Source organism: Acanthochromis polyacanthus, chromosome 4 (genome assembly GCF_021347895.1).
Source record: "Acanthochromis polyacanthus isolate Apoly-LR-REF ecotype Palm Island chromosome 4, KAUST_Apoly_ChrSc, whole genome shotgun sequence".
NCBI lineage: Eukaryota > Metazoa > Chordata > Actinopteri > Pomacentridae > Acanthochromis > Acanthochromis polyacanthus.
In genome coordinates, this window is record NC_067116.1 from 32,103,221 (window position 1) to 32,127,446 (window position 24,226).

At 38.3% G+C, this 24,226-nt stretch overlaps 1 protein-coding gene across 4 annotated transcripts in view; it reads left to right on the forward strand.

Annotated features, from left to right (window-relative positions):
- The first annotated feature begins 468 nt into the window (after positions 1 to 468).
- lpp (LIM domain containing preferred translocation partner in lipoma) overlaps positions 469 to 24,226 on the forward strand; it is a 212,197-nt gene continuing 188,439 nt past the window's right edge. The window contains exons 1-2 of one of the 4 annotated variants that reach the window (XM_022199643.2): positions 469 to 667; positions 7,132 to 7,198. The gene's annotated coding sequence lies outside the window, so the exon portion shown is untranslated. Of the gene's footprint in view, positions 668 to 726; positions 884 to 969; positions 1,223 to 7,131; positions 7,199 to 11,891; positions 11,982 to 24,226 lie in introns of those variants that run through there. The other 3 variants (XM_051947252.1, XM_051947253.1, XM_051947254.1) reach the window with 3 other exon arrangements.

Here is a 24,226-nt window from a genome sequence, read left to right on the forward strand (position 1 = left end):
ACCAAAAAATGTTCAAAAATGTTGAAAATGTGAACATCAGAAGTTTCACTGAGAAAATATTTTTCCCCCCACATTTTCAAACTTTAAACGGGGTCAGTTTTGACCCACAGGACAACACGAGGGTTAATGACAGTGAAAACTTATCAGCACTACTTACTAAAAATCTGCTTTCACTTTGACATGAAATAGTCTTGACAAAAAGCCAAATTAAACTATGACCAAATGTCAGAAAACAATATAACCGGTTGTGAATACTTTTGAGAGGCACTGTATTCAAGGCACTAGACAGTAAACTAAGAATTTAATTTCACTGGAAACTTGTTTATTGATGCATATGACAGTAATCCTTTGGGTTTAATGTACTTTCCAGCACAGTGTGTGTCTCATCATGGCTCATGAGGAGAGAATCATGAGGTTTATGTCTTTAAAAAAAAGGGAAGCTTGTGTGCAGCTTACATTTGTTCGGGCCTATGTGTTCCCCTGCATACATGCAGTGTAAACACAGTGTTTTGGCCTGCTGCCTTACATGGTCAAACCTCTGAACTCACACACGGCTGGAATTTCAGCGGTGACGTCACTGCCTCCAACTCTCCCAGAATTAGGATCAACAAGTTTCACTTTTTTCTGCTGGGATTTCAACCTCTGCTAGAATTCCTAGAAAGCGAAGGTAAGCGAAACTACCCCCCACTTCTATTCGTCTTATAACTCTTCTAAACGTTTCCTCGTCTCTCGGGATGTGTTTGAACCGGAGTAGCTTTAGGTGGTAACCGGCGTCAGGGCGGCTCGGCTCCGGTTAGTTTGGCCTTGTTAGGCTTTAATGTGAGTTTTTACTGTAGCTCGGACGGAGTTCACAGCGAGGGCGTGGACACGACAGCGGTGGCCGGTAGGAATGTTACACGAGGATAACTAACAAAAGCTAACTAGCTTTGCGCGGAGCTCGGCGCAGTCAAGCGTTGGAAATATCAAACTGTGTGAACAGACAGGCAGGTTTTGTGCTAACGGGACTCTCTGGGGGTTTCTGTTTTTAGCCCGGCGGTCTGCTGGTGAGCAATGCGGAAGACACACTGTCACCGGAGAAACACGACAGACAGCCCCCCGTCTGCACCGAAATGTGTTTTGCTTCAGTGTTCTCTTACAGGAGTCCGTGTTAGCTAGTTTTGGCGTCGACGTTACCGTTAGTGGACGCTGCTTGTTAGCGACGGATTCGCCACGTTGTTTAAAGGTAGTTAAGTCACCGAGTGTGTTATTAAGTCATTGAAGACTGTAGTTCATGGTCAGTATAGTCACTTTTAGAATTCATCGTTCCTGTTAAAATCATCCAGTGCACATATATATGAACATAAATTATATAAAGTGTAAGTTACATTAGGCCTGTATGAACCATAAAGCAGTGGACTAACATTACAGTGTAGGCCTGCTGTTCACTGTAAACCGTCACTGCTTTGGTTTGTGACACATAGACACCTGACTCCACCCAGTTTGTGTTCACATTAAAAGTCTTTACAGGAGACTTTTTACAAATCTATGCCGTTATTTAAGTCACTTCTGTTTGGGCTCAGTAATAAATCAGAATGTTATGGCAGTATGCAAAAGTACAATATCCAAATTGCAGGCGCTGCAGTTTTTAGATAACAGTAAAATGTGCCACAACATGCTATTTTAAATGTCAATTTTGAGTTACTTTTATTTAACTTGAGTATTTCCATTTTGTACTGCTGCTACTTCTACTCCACTTAAAGTCAGAGGCAAATAATCTATTTTCTGCTCTCCTACATTTACTTGCTAACTTCAGTTGCAGGTTACGTGACAAGTTTAGAGTGTCATATGCTGTGTCCAGTGTATTTGTACCTTAAGTACAATGTCATAGTGCTTCTTCCACCTCTGGAGACATATTAGCTATTAAAAGCAACACAAATGCAGAAAACTGCAGTTCATGGTCAGTATAATCACTCTAGACTTCGCAGTTCCAGTTACAACTCACTGCACATATATATATATAAACAGAAATGATGTAAAGTTTAAGTTGCATTCAGCCTGTATCTCCTGTAAAGCAGTGGATTAACATTACAGTGTAGGCCTACTGTTCACTGTAAACCATCACTGCCTTGGTTTGTGACACACAGACACCTGACTCCACCCAGTTTTTGTTCACATTAAAAGTCTTTACAGGAGACTTTTTACAAATCAAGTTGATTGTTTAAGTGATATCTATGAAATAGATTAAATAATTGATTCTTTGCAGGACATTAATTTGTTAGCAGTGAAGAACCCACATCTAAAACTGAATATATATTTTTTCCAGCATAATAGTATTCACATAAATACTAATGGTGTACTGAAGACTTAAAGCGTGGTACTAGTGATATTAGTAATATGTAATGTGAAAAATATCTAGTAGTTGAAAGCATACCACAGAATCAACAAATACAGTTCAACATAAAACTTCACTGAGCCCTGAGGGGAAATTCACAAGCTGCCCTGCAGATGAACTATATAAAGTAGATCAATCATGTTTCCCAACTCCAGTCTTCAAGACATGAACTAATTATTGCAATGATAGTCATATGAATCAGATGCATTATTCTGAAATACGTCGTTCTCTACTCTTGGTACTTTAGATTTGATTCTAATACTTTGTTCTTTTACTTACGTGTACGTGCTGATGCGTGAATTTGACTTGTGGTAAAGTGTTTCTGCAATATGGTTCAGGTACTTTTACTTAAGGTCAGCGTACTTTTTTCACCTCTGGAGACATGTTAATTATCAAAAGCTACATATTTCTAGCATGTGGAATTGTAGAAAACTGCAGTTCATGATCTATATAGTCGCTTCTATATCCCTTAGACTGTATGAATTACATGGCAGAATTATTAATTGCACATATAAACAACATTAGGTTTTACTGTTTTACTCCTAACTTGAAGCCATTAGTGCTTTTCTTTGTGACACACAAACAGGTCAGACACTGTGGATTGCTGTATGACACTGTAGACAGATATCTTGAATTAGAGTTTGACCAATTGAAATGATACTGCAAAGGAGAAGGTGGCTTTTCAAACAAACTATGAACTGCAGTGCAACAGTTCTACAAAACCCCCCAAAGTTTTTAGCGAACGTTTCTAAAGAATGGGAGACCTGGGAGTGTTCTGAGTCCATTCAGACATCGTCATGGCTCCACAATTGTGTCTGCTGCCAAATTTTTACCACAAATCTGCAATGAACGAAACTCCTCTTCTCTACAAACTCATTGCTGATGAGCTCTTGTGATTTCACACACTTTCTAACATGTACAGCGACTCCATTACTTCTGCAAACGCTGTTCACATGCCTTTCAGGATCGATATCCCATGGGAAGCTTCTCATGAGCATCGTCACGCCAACAATTCAGACTGCCCATAATGACATTTGTGATATCTGCAATAATTTTTTGACTTGTTAAAACAGAATTACAAATATCTGTAATTTTGACTAGTCAGAATGAGGATAGAAACATGAATACAAACTCAGACTAGTAACAGTATAAGTACAACCAGACCAAATTATATTTTTAATTCAGGATTCTGCGTACAGACTGTAGCAAAACACATCATCATTCTTATTTATATTTCTTTTTGGCAAGAAAGATATTGAAATGTGATTCCTGACTAAAATTGTTGCTATATCAGTCTAAATGGCTAATTAAAGACTTAAGTTGTGTACTGTATTATGACCACTTACCGTCCAATAGCAAGTTGCAGGAAAACAGTTGAGTATGAAGTGACTCTCTTCCTCCTCCTTGAGATAAAAAGTTATCCACTTTGAATGTCTGAAAAATAAACCTGGTGTCCAGGCCCTGCTAATCACATAGCTCGTATCTGCAACCATTTGACCAATAAATAAAACCATAACTAAAACCATGCTTATTTGTATTGACTGTGACGCCATACAGCACATGGAAGTTTTTGAAGAGCAGTGCTAGTGCAAATAGTGGACAGGTGGACTTTTCCATTACAGAATATATAAAGCATGCAGGGTTTGATCTGTTTACAAAGCCAGCATTGAAGACATGACATTACATTTTGCTTCAGGTTTTCCTCACACAGCTGACTTCACTGACAACCTGTGTAAAAAAACATGATCTCCCCCTTTGTAAGTGAAATGAGAATCTTGTTCCAGACTATATTGTTCTGCCCTGAAATGGAAGAGAACTCTTACTTCTCTCGCTGAAATACTGAATTCAAACTTTGACTTAGATGTGAATTTCAAATCAATAACACCAAGGTCCCGCGAGAGAGCTGTCATCAAACCGAATGCATCTGCGTCGCTCCGACACATTTTCGACTCAGGCAACATTAAACGGAACTGTCTTTAAAATCTCTGGCTAAAAAGGACCCGTTTGACAGCGTTGATGATGTTAAAGTTAAAAGATGAGTGCCTCAGCTGCCTTTGAGCCACAGCCCCCCTGGTAGGTTTCGTCAAGTTGTTCTACTGTTTGTGTTTCTTGGCATAATTTAATGAAGATGTCCTTTTCTGGAAGGAGCAGCAGCATTTTCAATTAAATAAGCACAGTTTCAGAGTAGAACATGATGTCAGGGCGTTGAACTTTTAGAGAACACCACCTGTATGACTACTAGCAGGATCTGCGGTGCGTCTCGTGTGTAGTATCAAATATGACTATTACGCTAGATTAAAAAAAATAAAAGAATAAAATCAAAAAGAAGATAATTTAACAAAAACTGCTACTCTTCTGCATTTTTTAAAAAACTGTATGACTCTACTAAAACTACACTGGTTGATTAATTTTATTAGTAATTAATCAGATACTTAAATGATTATTCAATCAATAAATCTTTCTGTAAGATTTTTTCCAATAACAGCAAAAAAACATCACATTGATGTTTTCAAATGTCATCATTTTTTCCAAATCAGTGCAAGAACTAAAACTTAATTTACTTCTATATATGACATTTATGTATAACAAAAAAGCAGCAAATCTTCACATGTAAGAAGCAGGAATGAACAAATATTTTGTTTGCTCCAAAAATAATAATTGATAACAGTTGCTGATTAATTTTCCGTTGATTGACTATTTGAATAATCATCTTCGGTTGAAAAAACTCTTCCTTCTGCTGCACATTAAAAACACTTTCCCAATTTGTTTTATAATCTAAACCAAGATGGTATCAGCACATGACGAGTCTGCTTCCTCAGCTTGTGTAACAGAATATCTCTAGTCTAAATGGTTAGAAGAGTCTGAGGATTCTTGAAAAACCTACTCAGCGATCGTAAGTGCCGTTCAGTGACTGACAAACGACAAGTGGGTATTTAATCTTTAGAAAATCTGATTCATTCAAGTAGGATTGCACTCTTAAATACAGGATATTAATAATCATTTCTAAAGTTAAACAGTTTGAAAGACCATACTGTTGATAAACTATACAGACACTCCAGAGGAAAATTTCTTATTCATGTTAGAGGGACACCAAAGCAAAGTAAATGTTCTTTTTAGCAAATGACACAACCAAACATCACCAGACTCCTGACATAACATACGGAGCATAGCATGGACATGTCAGTGCGTGCTTCACATTTCTGCAGACATCTCAGGTTGGGGTGTGACTTGTAGCTGACTGATTTGTACAATAATACTGCTATCTTGCTTTTACTTCATCGTGTACTTAATATTTGCTGCCATGCAAAGCAGATTTATCAATAATACCTCAATGAATATATAAACAGACAAGATAATTATGGAGCCAACAAGCTGACTTTATTGGTAGTTACAAATCTGCTAAAGTACATCAAAACCACTCTTATTGCTAAAACAATCACCAAATGATTTTCAATCAACAGTTAATTAGTTAATTATCAGAGTAATATATTAAGTGAAAAGCATGCTACAGCTTCTCGTGTAATTTGCTGTCTGATATTTTTTTAATTGCTGTCAGACAAAATATGCAGTGACATATGTTCAACTCCTGGAACTTGTGACATCCTTTTTATTAAAATCTATATCTGTTTAATTGTTCTGCCACAACAAAAAATGCTGCCTCTTACGTGTCAGAATTTATTTGACCCTCTCTTACTTTGGATCGCAACTTCAAAAAGTTGTTAAATGATGTTAATTGACAGCAGCAAAGAGTGCTCTCAGCTTGTCCTGTCCTCTCTCGGTGTGTTTTTATACCTCTGAGACTGGAGACGTTATGCTTTGCTGGCTGTGTGTCTGTACATTCATCATGTTCTTGTGAATGAATATCAGTTTAACACCTGGAGGAAAATTAGTGCAAACACTCACTTGAACTCAGTAATGAACTGAGTGGAATTTCGTTAAAGGTCACCGTGACTTCAAGGAAGACATTTGTTGCCATTGTTTGAGAATCCATGTGCTATTTCTGATCAAAATTTTACCCAAATGTGTCATAGGTTAAAATGATGAAGTGATGATATTTGCTACCCACAAGGCCAAAGGTATAATCTGACAAAGTGACTGTACATCTTCGTAAGTTCTTACATTGCTGAATATTTTTGGGTAGAGCAACTTATTTCTTTAACATTGTTATTTGAGTTATATGCCATTCTATAATTTGTACCTTTAACCTACCTTGAGGTCCTTTCAGCCGAGGTGTCTGAACTAACCTGTGTGGCTATGCAGCAACTCAACGTTTATCAGAGTACATTGAAGAATGACATCGCAATGAGACACTGTGACTTTATTGTGTGACAGCGAGTCCAAAGTTGGGCCAGTTGGGCCTTCACATGACAGGGACACATTTATTTTAAACTAGCTTTTAGTCTGTTAGTTCTCTTCACTAAATAATTGTTGCACTGCGGTGAAATATTTTCTGCGGTGTCACTTGTCAGCATTGTTTTCCCTGTTCTGTGTCTTTGCAGTGAAATATTGCTCCCAGCACCGTGACAGGTTTCTGACAGACTCAAATTTAAATGGACAACTTGCATTCTGGTTCATTCAGGATTTATAGGACCCTGCCCATGGTTCATCTTTCTACTGATGAATGATACAGTCACGGGAAAAAAATGTCCAAGAGATGACAGGACTTACTTACCATCCTGTTGTGGTTCTGCACAGCACAATTATAGTTGTGTAATCCATTTGAGTAACGCACAGTTGTCTTTATTTCTCAACGTCAACAGATTGCAGCATACAGCGTAAAGCTTCAACTGTGATCCAGAACTTCCAGAGACCCAAAGAGGAGGAACGGTAAGACATTTTGCTGAGCTTTGCTGTATATTACTTTTGTCATGCTTTGTGTTGATTCTGTTTCTATCCTGCTTTTGTATCTTCAAGTCAAGTGGTCGTAGAACTTGGATGGAAGGTTGGATGCTTACTTACTATAAATGTGGCAGCTCAGGGCCAAGTCATCCTCCAGTACTCTTGACAATAGTGAGTGTGATGGGCAATCCTTGTGTTTTGTGATGTCCCATTCAGTTCAAAATCCACTTCTTATGTCTCTTCTATTTTACTAAGATTTGACTTGCCAGGTGTCACCTCTGTATTGTGCCATGTTGACACACAAACCTTGAGCGGGAACTTGGGCATATGTGAAAAAAGTTGCCTGAGGATAGTAGCTCCAGGCTATAGTTGCAGCTATTAGTATAACACGCCCCAGTCTTCAGCTGAACTGTCGGCCTTTGGCTTACGTTGTGGGTAATGTGGGCGGCAGGTTTTGACCAGGAAAGAAAGTGCATGGAATAAAGATGTCGATGTCTCTGGTTCTGCTGTGTGGATTTTATTGTGTTGAAGAGTGAAGTCAACTGTTAGTTTTGACTTTTTTGAAGTTTTCACACTTGAATAGGTTGTTCTAAACTGAACACCTAATGCTCATGCAGAAGTGGGCATGTGGTTCCGTCAAGTTCTGTATCCTCATTGGCTAGTCACTAGATATTACATATTGCATTCACTGAAGGTTTTCCCAAAGGCTTGAATCCTGTGCATGTTGGGTATATTAGCAACTATTAGCAAAACGCGGACCAAATCTCCAGCTGCACTGTTGGTTGTAGAGTTGCTTTGTGGGTAACGTGACGGTAGGTTTTGACCAGGAAAAAGAGTGCATGGAATACAGACGACATTATCTCTGGTTCTACTGTGTCGATTTTCATGCTTTGAAATGGTCTTGTAAAAGTTCTGATTTGTTAGTAAGATTTGTTCACTGTGTTTTGCAAAGTGACTGAAATTTTAAACCATTCTGATGATGCCTTGAACTATACACCTGATACTCATGTAGACGTGGGCTTGTGGTCTCAAAGGGCTCCCGACTAACTTTTTCACTGGTAGCACTAGCGATGCGACAATTGAAACTTTCCACCTCAGCATAGGCAGGAAACTCATCGATAGACACTAGAATTTACCAATGTTCCCTGAATGCCTCACAGTGCAGGCTGTGGTAGATATTACTAGGTGTCTGCAGTGCACTGTGACTGGTGTGGGAGCAAAAATTACTTTAAAAAGAGTAAAATATGATACTCTAAAGTCACATTTGTCCAGGATGAAACCCAGTGCTTTTATCTACATGCGCTGTTTTTTATGGCTGCACGTACATAGAGCCCTCTAAGCTTAACACTTTACATTGTGTTTCCAGTTGACGCTGACTCTACTTACACCAGGGCTGTTATGCAAGTTGCCTGAAACAAGGAGCAGCTTGGAGTTTGATTTCTTGCCCACAGACTTTTTGACACAGATAGAGGCAACATGTTGAATTACAAACTCAAAATTAGTGGACAACTCATTGGAGCTATAATTAAAGGTACTTGTCCACGAGATCCGGCAATTTCTGTCCTCCCATTCCTCGTCTATGTGAAACACACCCCATTGCATGCTGATCCGGTTGCGATGTGTTTTGAGCTGCGATCCAGTGCGCCTCCCTGGAGCGGGCCACAGCTCATTTGCATAAGGTAGACTCAACTTCTTTTTTGGGCAAATTCGATGCGATGTGCGGAGGTCCGATGCATTGTGAAACTTTCATCAAACGTCTAAACTAGCTGTCGGTGAACTAAAATGAGGACAGATTCAGCAACTGCACAGGTTATTTATAATTTCAAATGCTTTCAGAAATACTTTTCGCTAAACTGTTTTTGTAGTAAACGAGAAAGTTTGTGGAGCAGAAAGCTCCTGAGTTTATACGTTTGTCCAGTCAGAGGCAGTCAGGATAGTTCAAGAAGAATGTCGGCAGGAGTTGAACGCCGGCTACTGGCCTCGAGTACACGCCAGCAAGTGGCTGATTTTCAGATGCGGTGCGTTTACATGCGGGAAAAACACATCTGGTGGACACGTAGCATAGGTAATACTGTTTCCAGTGATTTTCGCATTTTGTTGGAAATTCAGAGAAGTGCCTTTGACAGTGACCAGGATGTAACCTAAGTGCAATGATCTCTTATTGTAGGAAGTGAGTGAATCTGTGTTGTGAGTGTGTAACGTTAAAGGCACGTAGTTTCAGCCAAAGGAAGAGGCCATCAAGTGTCTCAAGAGGCCTAAATTTCAGTGTAACAGTTATCTAAGGGTGCTTTCACACCTGTTAGTCCGTTAGAGTGGTTCGTTTGGACCCAAAAGTTGTTATAATGTTGCTATTTTCAACTGGTTCAGTTCGCATTCACACCAGTGTTTTCGCAGTTGAACCAACTACGATGAATGTTATATCTCCCCCCAGTCGTTTGGCGGCGCTGTTCACAAAATAAGGTGTTTTAGATGACATAGGTGAACGCTGATTGGCGCAGCATGTGAAGAGGGAAAAACCCCGGAAGAAAACAACAGGCTGTGTTTATTCCATGGATCGAGGTTTATTCGTAAACAATGAATGGAGAATGGAGACAGGTTTGTGTTCTCACCAGGAGCGAACTGAACTGGAGTTCACATAGAAGCGGACCATCCGGTTCTTTAGTCCGAACCAAAATAATCTGGTCTGCTTTCACACCAGCCCAAATGAACCGTACTTGCAGGTGTTGTGGACTCCAGTCCGCTTTAAGCGGACCAAAAGGCGTATGTGTGAAAGCACCCTAAGTGTTTTGTACTCTGCTTGCTGCTCCAGAAAAGGAAATAAAGGTCTTTATTAGCAGTGGTATGACCCTGAAGAGCTACTGCGTTGCAAATACTCAGAACTTGATACCCATTGCAGGAGATCTTACTGCAAAGGGGGAAGTTATATTTTCATTGTTAAAATATCCAAGTCAAAGCACTGCTTCACAATAATGCAATATTCTGTGTTGGGTTTATATGTGATCATGAATTATCAAAAGTCTATTGTTTTTGAACATATATACATATTTGACTGAGAAGCAGCAGTTTCTCCATACTTAACTTGAAGATTTCAAAATTTCGGTTCATTATAAAACTCTGGTGGGCCAAATTGGACTTTGGCTGGCTGCCACAATTTCTGTAATTAATGGGAAAGACTGCAGTCTGGTTTACTGCTGCTTTTCTTTGAGTCTTTAACGATATTTCTAAGGATCTTTTTTTCCATGTTGACATTTTAGCCACATTCTCATGTGGCCCTGTTTAGCAGTCTCTTATAATTTGCTTCCAAACATGCACTGTTTGCATTTTTTAGAGTTCAGCTTTCCATAAAACAACATTCCCAAAAAAATCAAACACCTCATTTTTGTCCTTCAGATTGTCTGTATCTCATCTGTCTTTTTTGTGGCTGCACAATGATTTTCCTCTCAGCTAATAAAAGCTTTAAAATGAGATTGAGGCATCGGCTCAGAATGAACATTGACAGGCAGATAGCACCTGTTAGGCTAAAAGTTTAAAGTTTCTTCTTGAAAATGTTATGTAAAATTAAACCTGGTATGTTTTACATGCAGTTTTCTTATTTTTGAATGTGTTTATCTCAAAGCATTGTGTTCTATGTCTGCACCTGCCAGTGGGGCATTGCGATCAGAGAAGGCGTAATTATGTGTTAACTCCACTACTGGAGAAACTTGATGTTCTCGTAGAAAAAATATGTGCATATATCTGTATTGGCAATCAGCCAGAATGAATTAAAAATATCAGCATATCCACAAAAATCCGATATCGTGCATCCAGTCCTTTCTCATCTTTTCTTAGGTGTTGGTGGATGTTGCATTGGAGTCAAGTGAAAGTCATTTGACTGAGTTGGCGTCACTACAAATCAGATTTGCACCAGAATCAGAGCTTGTTAGAAGTGTGGGAAATTTAACAGGAAAAAAGCAGACGGTATTGTAAATGTCAATAATATAACTATCATCTAAAGAATGTCTGAACATATTTGAATATCAGTAAATGCGGCGGTCCGTTCCTGTGGGATTTGAATGAAGTGTGCCGTTTCAGGAAATGAGGACTCTCAAGCCAAGTTGCTCCTCAATACAATTCCAGTCCAGGCAGGACGGCGTAATGTTCTCTCTTAGCGGATGTTAAGCAGTTGACCTATGTCACTCACGGGAAGTAATCAGGTTTTAATTATGCCTTCTTAATCACTTGAAGACAATCTGTGCAACAAGACTTCTCACAGTAAATGGGCTCTCTTTACATGCTAATCTGGACCTGGCTGCCTATTCAGGAAAAAAGAAAATTATGTCTGTATCTGCCTGTGCATTTTAAAGCCAAGTTATCTTTTATTCTTTACTTTTTTACCCTTCAAAAATAAGAGCTGATAAGGCAGGCTCACAGTGTCACCCATCTTGGGTCAGACTGAACACAAAACAATTGTGAAATGTTCCCTACAATCGTCATTATTATTCCTAGTGAGAGGTATGCACCACAGAACTGGCTCTGTGGAGTGACTCTGGCTCACGGAGTATGGCATTCCAAGCTAAAAGCAAACCAAACTGATATTGCCCTCAATACCGTCCTCATATTTTCTCCATATTTGGAAATGTTTACCTCCTCATGATGGTTGACAGAGGTTGGAAGAAGGGATGTGAGTCATTTCAGCTGCATAAGGCTTTCTAAGGGTGAGAGGAGGAATACAAGTGACTTCCATTTAGTGAAGCTAGCAGTTTTGTCTGCTTCAGTAATCTAAGGAGAAACTGTGAGTACCATTTTGCACTCAATTTATAATGTAATGATTTGAAAGAAGTTTTTTGTTCATGCATTTTCCAAAAAAAGTATATAATATGTTGCTTTTGGGGAACTTCTGTTATTATTCGTTGCTGCTTCATTGAGAGTTTGAAAGGTATAAAGGAGGTGCCATTGCGGTTTCCATGCATTAAACCTACACAAAATGTTTCCATGCATCTCTCTGCAACAGTTGACATGACACAGAATTGATTTCAATTGTTTCACCGGCTCACCACACATTTTAGAGAAGTTTTTAAAAGTTCAGACTGGCTCAGCGCTGCAGTGAGACATTTTCTGACTGCAAGACTGACTTTGTACACTAACTGTCTGTCGGTACCACGAGAAGGTTTGAGATGAAGGTGAAAAGTGCAAAAAATGTGTTGTGTCTCTCCAAACTGGATGCATATTTTAGAGTAGAACTTGTTAAATAGCCTGCTGTGTTTTCCTGTAGATGTCTCGTGGTTGTGTGAGTAAGCAGGGAGCAGCTCAGGTCATTGAAGAATTCTGGTTTTGCAAACATCCACTCTTACTGATATCTACACCTTAACAGGTCTGACCTCCCTCCTGGCTCTTACTTTCACACTTCAAACATTTAATGGCAGCTGCCTGGCAGTTTTTTTTCCCTTCACAAGTCGAGGGAAGAGGTAAATGATTTTACTTCGCTGTGAGGGCGGATGCTGCTGACTTTAGTGATGGTGTGTTGCGATTATCTAATTACTTTTATCTTTAAATTACTCTGGGACACTATCAGCTTTCAGCCTTGGAGGTAGTTGCTCTGTTTGCTTGCCTGTGTAAATTTTTCTTTTTTAATTTGTATTTTACTGGATACTGGATTCGGCATACTTAAACATTTATTACTGAAAATGAGCCGTATTTATTTATTTGTTCATAAATGAATGCTTTAAACATTTCCTCTGTGACTAGACCCAAGCAAACACTGTAGAACTTCAGGTAAACATTAACTGCTTTGATATTGTGTGTTATACACCGCTGAACAAAAACATAATGATTATTATGTTGTTGATTCCTCTCATGCTGCCTTATCAGCACCAGTGCACTGAGGTGTGGACTCTCCGTGGTATCTGACACCGAGGCGTTGGCAACAGATCCTTTAAATCCTGCTCTGCTTGTGCTACAGTCCAACATTTACCTTTTATTCCACATTTGTCACTTGTAGATGTTTTGACACTTGTTTCGCTGAAGGTCAAACGGGATTAACCCTCAGAACTACAGGCAGTTTCTGGGTGTTTTTTGCCCTTCCACATTTTTACTCAATGAGGGCAAATTTTTTACTGTTTTTTAAAAGTCCTGCATCTCTATGGAAGCAGAACAACTATGACTAGAAGTAGAGAGATCTGAAGATGTATGTTAAGAAGTATGACACAGTGATTGAATAAATCATTGTCCGCAACCCAAAAAAATGGAAGTAGAATTTCTGTATTGATCTTGCAAAAATTGAAAACGGCGAACAGTGAAGAGAGACATGGTGAGAAGAGTTTGAGAAAGGCGTGCAGCAAATGGCCGTGGGTTGGACTTGAACCCATGGCAGCTCTGTTAAGGACTATAGCCTCTGTTTATCGGTCACCAGCTCAACCTGTTGAGCTGCCCAGGCATTCTGCACAACATTTTTTAGGTATCCACAGGTGTTTCACATGTTGAAAAACAGGCTCTACATGGTGTAGATGGGCTATTTCACCTCTGCAAACTCGGTGCTTTTCAAACTACTCTGCATATCAACTCTGAAAAAATATTTTACCATGCTGAGTGTATCTTTGTAGACTTTTGTAAACCATTTTTTTGTCATGCGCCATGTAATTTATTGTTCAAGTACTTTTTATTTCCTCTCAAGCTCTCTTTTTGTCTTTTTCTGCTCAGTGGAAACACAGTCCACAGCTGAAAAAGTTTTTGAATTTCTGCCATGAAACTGTTGGTCATAGTTGGAAAAGTCATGGCTTCTCAGTAGTGCTGAGAAGTATAGATTCTTATTTTTTGTTCACACAGTGTGGCACAATCTCTATTTTGACAAATTTAAAATGAGATGATTGGAGTATATGGGGAAAAAAAACTACTTAAACCTTAAATTTCATTGTTGACGTGACTGATAATCACACGACATGTTAAAGGACCATTGGAAAGTGGATAATCTGATGTTTTTTTGCTTTTATTGCAGTTTGTGGCACTTATAATGTATGGTTTTTTGCCAATTATTTTTTAAAAAGGGAGCTTTTAATTTTAAAAAAGTATGTGCTGCTTCTTTCTGAGTAGCCATCAGTGCTAATCATTCATTCGCTAGTTTTAACATCCCTTTTTATAGACTCTGTATATTGAAACAGCAGTTATGAGATTTATAGTTATCTTAACCCTCCTGTTGTCCTCATTTACGGGCACCAAAAAATGTTGTTTCCTTGTCTGAAAAAAAATCAGCAAAAAAATTTCCAAAATTTTTGAAAATTTGCAAAACCTTCAGGAAGAAAATTCCAATAATTCCTTAAAAATTTCCCTTAAGGTTTTATTTTTAAAAAATCCCCAAATTTGGCAAGAAAATTCTTGTAAATATTTTCAAAAAATGAGTAACAATCTTCCAAAAAATCCCTAAAAATATCTAATACGATTACATATATATCAGCAAAACTTCTAATATTTTCTTTAAGAACATTCGCATAAAAATCAACCAAAATCCAGCAAAATTCGCTGGATTTTGTTTGATTTTTTTTGAGGGTTAATGTTCAAAGATTTCCCAAAAATGTTGAAAATGTGAACATCAGAAGTTTTACTGTGAAAAAATATTTTTTCTCCACATTTTCAAACTTTAAACTGGGTCAGTTTTGATCTGCAAGACGACACGAGGGTTAAATAAATATTGAACAGTGGTAAAGTTTCTTCGCTATTGGTTTTCTTTACAACCACAGCATCAAGAATGTTCTTGTGAGGAATTTCTTAGGAATCCTTGTCTACAGGACTGTCTTGAGGTGGTTCATTGGGTTTACTGGTTTAATAAGCTGTGACAGACACCGATCAGCATTATTTCTGCCTCTGGTGGCATCTCCAATACTCTTACTATGACTTAATCTGATCTCACTCTACTTTGAGTGTCCTTAATTTCAAGATGCCAGCATACCCAGATTGGGGGAGATTGCGTGTTTTTCAAGTCAAGTCCTCCAAATGAATCTCGTCAACAAATTAAGGCATGATTAACAAGAGCAATTACACTGAGGGTCCAACTGAGCTGAGGAGACTCAAGCCAAAGTGCAGGAGATTATCTTTCTTATTAAGGAGAATCACTTTAAGGGGTTGATTACTTTCTGTTTTTGTGTGTAACTCTTGTTTACTCTGTAACTAATGATGCCTTCCCAACAGCTATTTGTCTGTGCCGATGAGACTTTCAGGGCAGATCGAACACTGTGGTGGGATGTAAACATGAGCAAAAACTGAACTATATCCACCTGTGGCATCAACGTTGATAGAACTCTCAGGTTTTTGCTAGTTGATTGGAAATTAAATGGAGAATGTATTATTTTAACCCTCTTGAATACTTGGTTGTGGGATATTTACTTAATTCCCCTCCAGGGATTAATAAAGTCATCTAAGTCTAATGTTTGGCAACAGTGACAGCATTAATCACTCTGTTATGTGAGTAACTGCTTGGTAAATGTGGATTTTCTTCCAGTTCTCGCTGAATTTTCCTATTTTTTCCCATCAAGCTGGACAGAGTAAGTCAATAAACCCAAATATCAGGCACATTCTTTTTCAAAGCTTTGGCACAGCTCTCATTTTACTGTTGATTTAGTTGCATGCTGGTGGCCATTAGTATGTTTAAAGATAAATCATCACCAGTTTAATGTCTCAGGCCCTTTGAAGGAGGTTCCCCAGAAGACTGTGCCTGCATTTATTGTTCCTTCTCCCAATACAATTCAAAACAAAGACCTGCACCTTCTGCATGACTTTGTGATCATCATGCATGCCTGCTATGGTGTCAGATTTGTGAAGAGTTGTCTGTACCAGACGCTCAACATCATGACTGAAGAATTTGTTTTTTTATTTCAGAGTCTTAATGTGCTCTTCATGTGTATTTTTGTTTTTCAGGAAAGCTTTCATTCTTGTTGTGGTGCCCAGATTTTCCTTCCTAATGCTGCCAGTGAACTCTGAGTTGCTGTCAGCTCCTGAGGGCTGTGGCCATGTGTTGTGTTAAGATCTCTCAAACTCAAGCTTTTTCTCAATTTGAGAGGTTTAGATTCCTTATAAAACCAGTGAAATATAGGCTTATTGACTGAAACTATTTCATTTTTTTCTGTATCTTCCCTAAGTTGACTGCTATTGGGTTGTAGTAGGGTTGGCTTTAGCATGTGTCGCCAGATTCAAGTTTGAACGTGCAGATGTTTGCCCATCCATCTCTGGCTTCGCATGGCTTAACCATTCTTGGGATGCATTTATTGCACTTAACATAAGTCAGTTTTTGTCAGCTCCATTAATGTTATTTTAAATTCACCTGCCTCGTCTTTACTCACATTTCACAGATAGGGTTCCTTGTGTATTCCTTCGTTGTAGTGTAGGGCTACTGTTGGGGCATAGAAGTTAGCAATTGCAACAAGCAGTGTGTTCAAAGTACTGCAGTCTGGTTCACTCTTTCAGGGCAGCAGTTTTAACCATGTTCTCTGCAATGTTGTTTATTATACAGATTTGGTATTGCTGGAAAGCCCACAAAGCCAATGATTCTCTTATCCCAGCTGCAATGCTCTGACTTATATCATCAGCAGGGAAAAAATGCTGTTCTCAAACAGCGATTTTTCAGTAAGAAGTCCTCATTAATAAAGCAGACAGCGAGACTTATGTTTGGCTCTGTTGTCCAGCTGTACAACAGGTTTGTTCTAACTGCTCTGTTTCAGCCGGTGCCTTTTTCATACAGCTGTGGGATCGCAACTGGAGAAAAATAGGTCCGTGATGGTGTAACATGTTGCTTGTCAAGCCATCGAATTAAGTTTTTCAAACCTTTTTTGGTAACTGAAAGTTATTTCATCAATGATTTCCCTCTGTCGTTTGCAGCCTCTCTCATATTGCGTAACACTGGCAAAGGCTTCCAGAATAGTTTTGCTTTAGATGGCATTCACATCTGGCTTTGGACTCCTCATGCAGAGTTTTGTGGTGCCGATTTAAATGGTCAAACAAATTAGTTGCATTGCCTTGTGTTGTGGTACCAATTGCAAGACGCTGCTGACAGAGTGCCTGTTTTTGGTCAAAATCATTCTTCCTGTGGCCAAAATATTTCCATATATTTGACGTTGTGTTTGTTTTTGCAACCAAATCTTCCACTTTGGTGTTTCTCTAATGCTCCTGCCTCATTTTGCTGTGCACATGTGGAGCCTGCATGCCAACAAATTCTTGTAAAGAAAAGGCTTAAAGATCACTGTTTTTACTATTAAGGAAGGAAAACGCTGGTGGAATAATATGAGGAAAAGGTTGGATTTTTTTGGTCTGGCTGGGGTTCTTGTTGGCCTGATAGCCCACAGATTGTGCGATTGTAGTGGAAACACTCACTCACTGTTGGCATTTCTTCTGTTTCAGTAGCATGTATAGCTGCACTGAATAAATTAAGCAGAATAGTTTCAGATTTGTCTCTTTTGCATGTTCTTTGCTGCCTTTATTTCAAAAATCCCATCTTTACTCCTAATGTTAATATTACTAATAGTTCGTACTTTCTCAGTTTCTGCAACATCAGAAGGGAGTTTTTGGCATGAGCCACTACCAAGAAACTGAAACTTTTTTTATTGGCTCTCTATTGAAATGATGGTAAAGTTCCTGAAAAGGCTCCCAGAAAAGTTCCTGGTGTCTCAAATTTTACTTTGTGTTGAGTCCAATTCCCACCACCCATCATTTTTTCACACTCTGCTGCTGTGTGAAAATTTCTCTCCACTGTTGAAGCTTTTGGTTTCCAGTAAACAGCAGTAATCTTTAACATTGTACTAATGGTAACAATTCTGCAACGTGGAGTGATTGTGTGCCAGTAGTGGCATTTTCTCTGTGCCCCTATCATTTAGGATCAGATGCTACTAAATGATTAATCTCAGATTAGACAGAAGCTTGAGGCTAATGGGACACTTTGCACAAAGTGACTGATACACTTGCTTGGCATGCAGTGACAGATGCCAGCCTCTAAAGACCGTCAAATTACTGAAGCATGTTGTTGGCAAAACACAGAGCTATTAATGATGTGCCAAAACATTTAAACTGCAAAACATAAATCAGATTAGAATGATGAAAGGATGAAGAATACTAGCTTTACTTTTCAATATCAAAGACATGCAGTGAAACCAATCAAAGACAATGTATTTATGGTGTTAAGGATATTAAATATTATCAGCAGTAAAGCTTTAAACATTGAATGTAAACTAAATCTTGTCAAACAGTATCTTTGGATTATATTCTATTATTGTTATTTTTTTTTACTATTGTTATGACTTCTCTTGAAAATGGCCTTTATTCTGTGAATTATGAGCGAGTGTGTAAATTACTATATCAAGATTTAATGAAGAAAATATTATGGAAAATAAAACAATGACAATGACCGGTTGGACTTGGGTTCCACTTTCTTACCTTTTCCTGCAATTTTTAATTCACATTTTGACCCGTTTGTGGTTTGTTTTGATCTTAAGACAAAAAAGAAACAGATACACAAAAAAGTGCTTCGCCAATTTGTTTTAGAGTATCGCTTCTTGAAACCAGTTTCAAGCTCTGTATCAGTGTTTGAGAAGTTGTCGTAATGCTTAATTGACTGGCAAGAGTTCAGATTTTCCACTACATCAGGCGCAATAAAATTCCCAATCTCATTGTGTCATTGTGACTGTGACTGTTGTGTCAGCAGCAGAAATGTTACCGTCTCATTCTTTGAAAGAGCTGCGTTAACAGGAGCTGCATTTATCAGTCTCCTGTGCGTATTTCACCTGGCTCATTGAAAGGATTAATTGCCAACAAGTCCCCTGTGGTCCGGGAATGCAATTACCTACTGACCCAGATCATCCTCTTGGCTGGAAGTCAGTGTGTCTGCTCTGGCTGTGTTACACCTGGGACCGAGTCTTCACATAGCCTCACACTCACCCTAGATGCACCCAGAAGTCGAGGCTGCGATTTCATGCTCGTCTCCTCTGTGGGGTGCGAATGCAAAGTAGAGGTGTGATGGGGTATTTGTTACCCATAATTTAATGTTCAGGCATTGAGCAAATATATCCAGGTGTCTTCTGATTTAACTGCTGATTTGTGGCTCTTTCATGTTAATTCAACCCTTTTCAGTCATAGATGTACTTTGAATTCAGATCATATCTGTTGTAAATGGGGTTTTCCTCTACTTTAGTGGTTCATTTGAAGCAAAGGAGGCTCTGTCAGCCAAGAAGCATGGGTAAACAACTGAAGTTTTGTTTGCTTTGACAATACAGTTTTACAGAGATATAAGGCTCTGAAGTTTAGGTAGTGAGTGTAGTGTGTGTGAGCTTTTACAACTCAAAGATCAACTCTATATTACAAACAAAATATGTTTTTATACAGCTAAGCTGCATTCTAATTTACATTTTGAAGGAAGCAAATGAATTTGAAACAAACAAATCCTGCCTCGTTTTATGCATAAGTTTAGAGTGACAGTAAAGCAGTAAAATAAATGTTATTTGTGATGCGTCACAAATAACTGACATCTGATAGACAATTTGTTTAACCCTCGTGTTGTCCTGCAGGTCAAAATTGACCCGTTTTAAAGTTTGATAATGTGGGGGGAAAAAAAAATTCACAGTGAAACTTCTGATGTCCACATTTTCAACATTTTTGGGAAATCTTTGAACATTTTTTTGTGGAAAAACAGAAATGTTAAAAATGTTTCTTTAAGAACATTCACATAAAAATCAACCAAAATCCAGCTAAATTTTCCTGAAAATATTAGAAGTTTTACTGATATATATGTAATCACTTGAGATGTTCTTAGAATTTGTTTTAGAAGATTTTTAGTCATTTTTGGAAAATATTCACAAGAAATTTCTTGCCAAATTTGGGGGATTTTTTAAAACATGAAACTTTTAAGGGAAACTTTTAAGGAATTATTGGAATTTTCTTCCTGAAGGTTTTGCAAATTTGCAGAAATTTGGGGATTTTTTTGCTGAATTTTTGGATTTTTTCAGACAAGGAAACAACATTTTTTGTGGGTTAATTGAGGAGGAGGGTTAATTGAGAATGCACTTTAGTTGCTTAAAAACAATCTTTGGGAGACTAGGCTGGAACGATAGAAAACAATATAATGTGATTTAAAACTGAAATTTATTCAATTAGCTGATTAGTTGATCAACAGAAAGTGGAAGCAATTGCTGCAATTTTGATAAGTAAGTAATTGGTTAAATAATTTTTAAACAAATGTGTCAAAGATTTGTTTAGAACCTTGAGAAGGTTGTTGAGAATTTACCGTTTTTCTTTGTCAAATGGCTTTGGTTTTTGATTTGTTAAATGGACAAGACATGAAATCTGTAGTTGTCATGCATGATTTTAAAAGAAGTAAGGAATACTTTTTTTGTTTTTGTTTCCAAGCATATTGTGGTGATAGTTTTTTCCTGCATAGAAGAGTTTTTGGTGCGAAAGGAAAATGCCAGAATCCAAAGCATAAGAACTGGTAATTATAATAATAAAAAACAATGTTTCTAACCATTTTTGTTAATTTGGGTTTCACTGAATTTCCTAACATTTCATAGACCAACCAGAATACTTAGAGTGCTGACAAGTGTTTCTTGTTCATAATTTATTTGAAAAAATCAAGTCATTGTGAATTCTTTGTCTTTTCTGTTAATGTCTCTAATGTCAATCAGTTGCTCATACTGATTAACCTATATTGGATATGAGAACACAAACACAGAAAAGTAAAACACCAAGGCTTAACTCAATCGAAACCCTTTATTCATGGTGCTGATATGAGCACTAATGCAGTAAGATCTGGACCTTAAAGCATCGCTAATGCTATTACAAGTACACAGGAAGAGGTGGAGTGGACTTTCACGTACTGTTGTTTTGTCACTGCATAAATAGAAAAGCCTCTTTGTCCGTCCATATTTGCATTTACTTGCACTTTCTCATGTCAGATATAATGCATAAAAGGTCAAAGGTTATGATCAAGGTCTTAGTGAGCTGCCCCAGGATCCGCTTCATTAATGGATCATCCAGTTGTATATGCTGCTGCATGCATTGTGGATTAAATAACACAGTGCAGCAGCCGTCAGCATCGACTCCCTGTACATGGCTTTCGTTATTTGAGCCGCCTGCTTGCTTTTTTAGGTTGCAGGCTGGTGGGTTTAAGCTGAGGGTGAGAGGAACCTTATGTGTCAGGTTTGAGGTCAGTTGTGTTAATATCAGACAGACGCAGTACATTAGAGGCATCCCCTAATCTTCTAAATCCATCCACTGGACCAACTTTTGTTTGTTGTAGAAGCATCAAATTAAGAAGGACCGTAAAAAACCGAAGCCTGAGATTTCTTTTGCCACCTTTCAGGGATTGCGCTTGTTGACTTAGAGCACTAGTCTCCGTAAATTTGACTGTTTTTCGCTGAGGATTAAAGCTTGGAGAAATAAGCCTTGGACATTTCTATGCTTTGATGGATTTTCTGTTTTCAGATTGTCAGTTCCTCCTATAATCATGAACGTGCTATGTCAGGTACACCTAGAGGGAATTTCTTGACAGTCTGGCACAAACGCTCACGTGGACTCAAAGATGAACTGATTAGATTCATGAGTCAAAGGTCACTGTGACCACAAGAAGTCGACAGATTATCACATCTAATGCTATTTTTGATTATGAGCATCAGTATTTGTTTAACCAGTTCCTAATATAATATTTTTTCATTTAAATGTGCTAGGACAATTTTTTCCTGGTTTGACATTACAGATGGTGACGTCAAACCAGGAAAATAACCATCAACCAATCCTGATTTCTACACATAATTCATGCAGATGGACATGCCTGTATTTTTGACAGGACCACAGAGCTCACTGTAGACCCTTTGTGGTATTGACACTGGTCTTCACGCCTAATAGTGGGACATGCAAGCAAAAAGATAATTTATCAATCTTTGTTAATTTCTTTTTATTGAGCTTATGCTGTAATGCTGTGGGGGATGCATGCTATCAGGGTGCAGATGAAATTAAAGCTTATCAATACTAAACACTGCACCCTCACAGATGTCACTTCAAGGGCTCCAAATGCTTCATCATGAAAAAGACGGCAAAAGAAGTCTGTACATCGCCCTTGAGTTCTGAACACTTATAGCCTTATCAAAAATGCATGTCAAAGTCTGGGAGTCTTTGGGACTAGTTCATGGGGGTGACTAGTGAAACATGCAGAAGCTGTATACTGTATGTTCATTGTGATTGATGTTTAGGCTTCCTGTCTGCAACATTTGTACGGGAATAATCCGATGAACAAACTGGGAATTAGCAGGCAAACAACTAAAAAGAGTAACTGGAATGCAGAAGATGCTGCATGTCTAAAGCAAGGGCACTTTAAATGGCTTAAATGAAAAACTTCCAACACTAAGTACATATTTAAGGATAATGTAACAATTGCAACATCCAGTACACATTTGCAGTAGCTTTTTTTCAACAGCATTAAGTTAAACGCCTGCATTATCAGTGACTGACAAGAGCAGGATTTAAGGTTTCTAACCAAAGTGCAACTTTTTTGTACAAATGTTTGTATCTTTTATTGAGGAGTTAAGAATTATCTCTCCTGTGGAACCAGTGGCAGCTGATGTCAATTCACCTTTCTCTAATAATAGATCGATTATTTAGTTGGATAGCTAAGTTAGTTGAATGAGGTAATTGATGAGAAAATGTAATTTTTTGATTAATTAACATTTCTTGATTTGATACATTTTGTGCTTTGAAATAAATGCACTACAGACAAAATACCAACCTATTTTTAACAACAATTAAAATTCAACAACTTTCCTTGTCATTTGTTGCTAATAATAGAGACTCATTGTTATTTTTATTATCAGATCCAGAAACAAACAACTAAAACCAACATCAGTGTGATATTAGCGTTGTTTATCTGCCTTCAGCTGCAATGCTCTTGAAATGTCGGCATTGGTATTGGTCATGTTTTAAAACAACCAAGCTGCTGTACATGTCCTAAGACAAGCAAGAACTAACATTTGTGTAAAAAAGAACCTGTAGAGCCACAAAGGCTGTTAACAAGCTGACAGTTTCGTCTGGTGATGTCTAATAATATCTAATTGCACAGGAAAACCGTGAGTCTGCACAAATACAGCAAATGCAGTCAAAGTTGAAACCGGAAGTGGGAGTGTAAGCTGCTATGGACAGTTAAAGCTGTAATTTGACTTTGTTTCCTCTCCTCTTCAAGGACCCACAGTGAGATGTTATTTTTAACAAAGGATCTGTAGTTTCGATTCTAGCGGCCGCAGATGAAAATTATAAGATGGTGATTCTTCAAAAAGTTCTAGCCCCTTTGATACTGCACATATTTACACCAACAAGGGGTATAATCAAAAATTCAAACCGGTACTTTGAAAGTGACTCTGATGCTTTCCGTTTGCTCACCTCTAAGTGACTGCGTTCTTGTACCAGGTGAAGCTCTCATGAATAGTTACCAGGTCGGATGTACAGCAGATGAGCCGCCTTTTTCCTGTTGAGGGTATTCCCTGCACTCGAGTCTGCCCTCCGGCAGATTCCTGTAAGCCCACTGGTACTGAACTGTGCCTAGTTCAGGAAAGGGTACCGTGCACTAAATTAATCTGAACCTGCCTTTCACTTTGCTGCTGTAAGGAAGTGGTTATAAATACATCATACAGCTGAGGGAAAAGCCAAGGTGTTTACAGGGGTATGTATTTTTCATTGGCTTGGTCGGCCTTTTCAGGCCGTAAACATTAAAGCCCAATCAAGATGTCCATTGTAGGAGCACTTAGAAAGCATGTGTCCGCAGAGGAAATGCACCTAACATCAGATCTGCCAGATCTGTGTGACAAGAATGTTTGGGTCAGCTGTTCTGAAAAAAAAAGGCATCAGGACTATTCAAAGACATCACATATAGCATGTAAAAATAGCTGAATGATCCTCAGTGAGTGCACGTTCGCTTGTTTTTAGTCTCTTTCAAGCCCCCCCATCATAACGTGATGAATAAAAACCTTTTCAGGACCTAAATTACATTTCTTTGACAGATTGTGGGTCTTTAGAATTGTATTAATG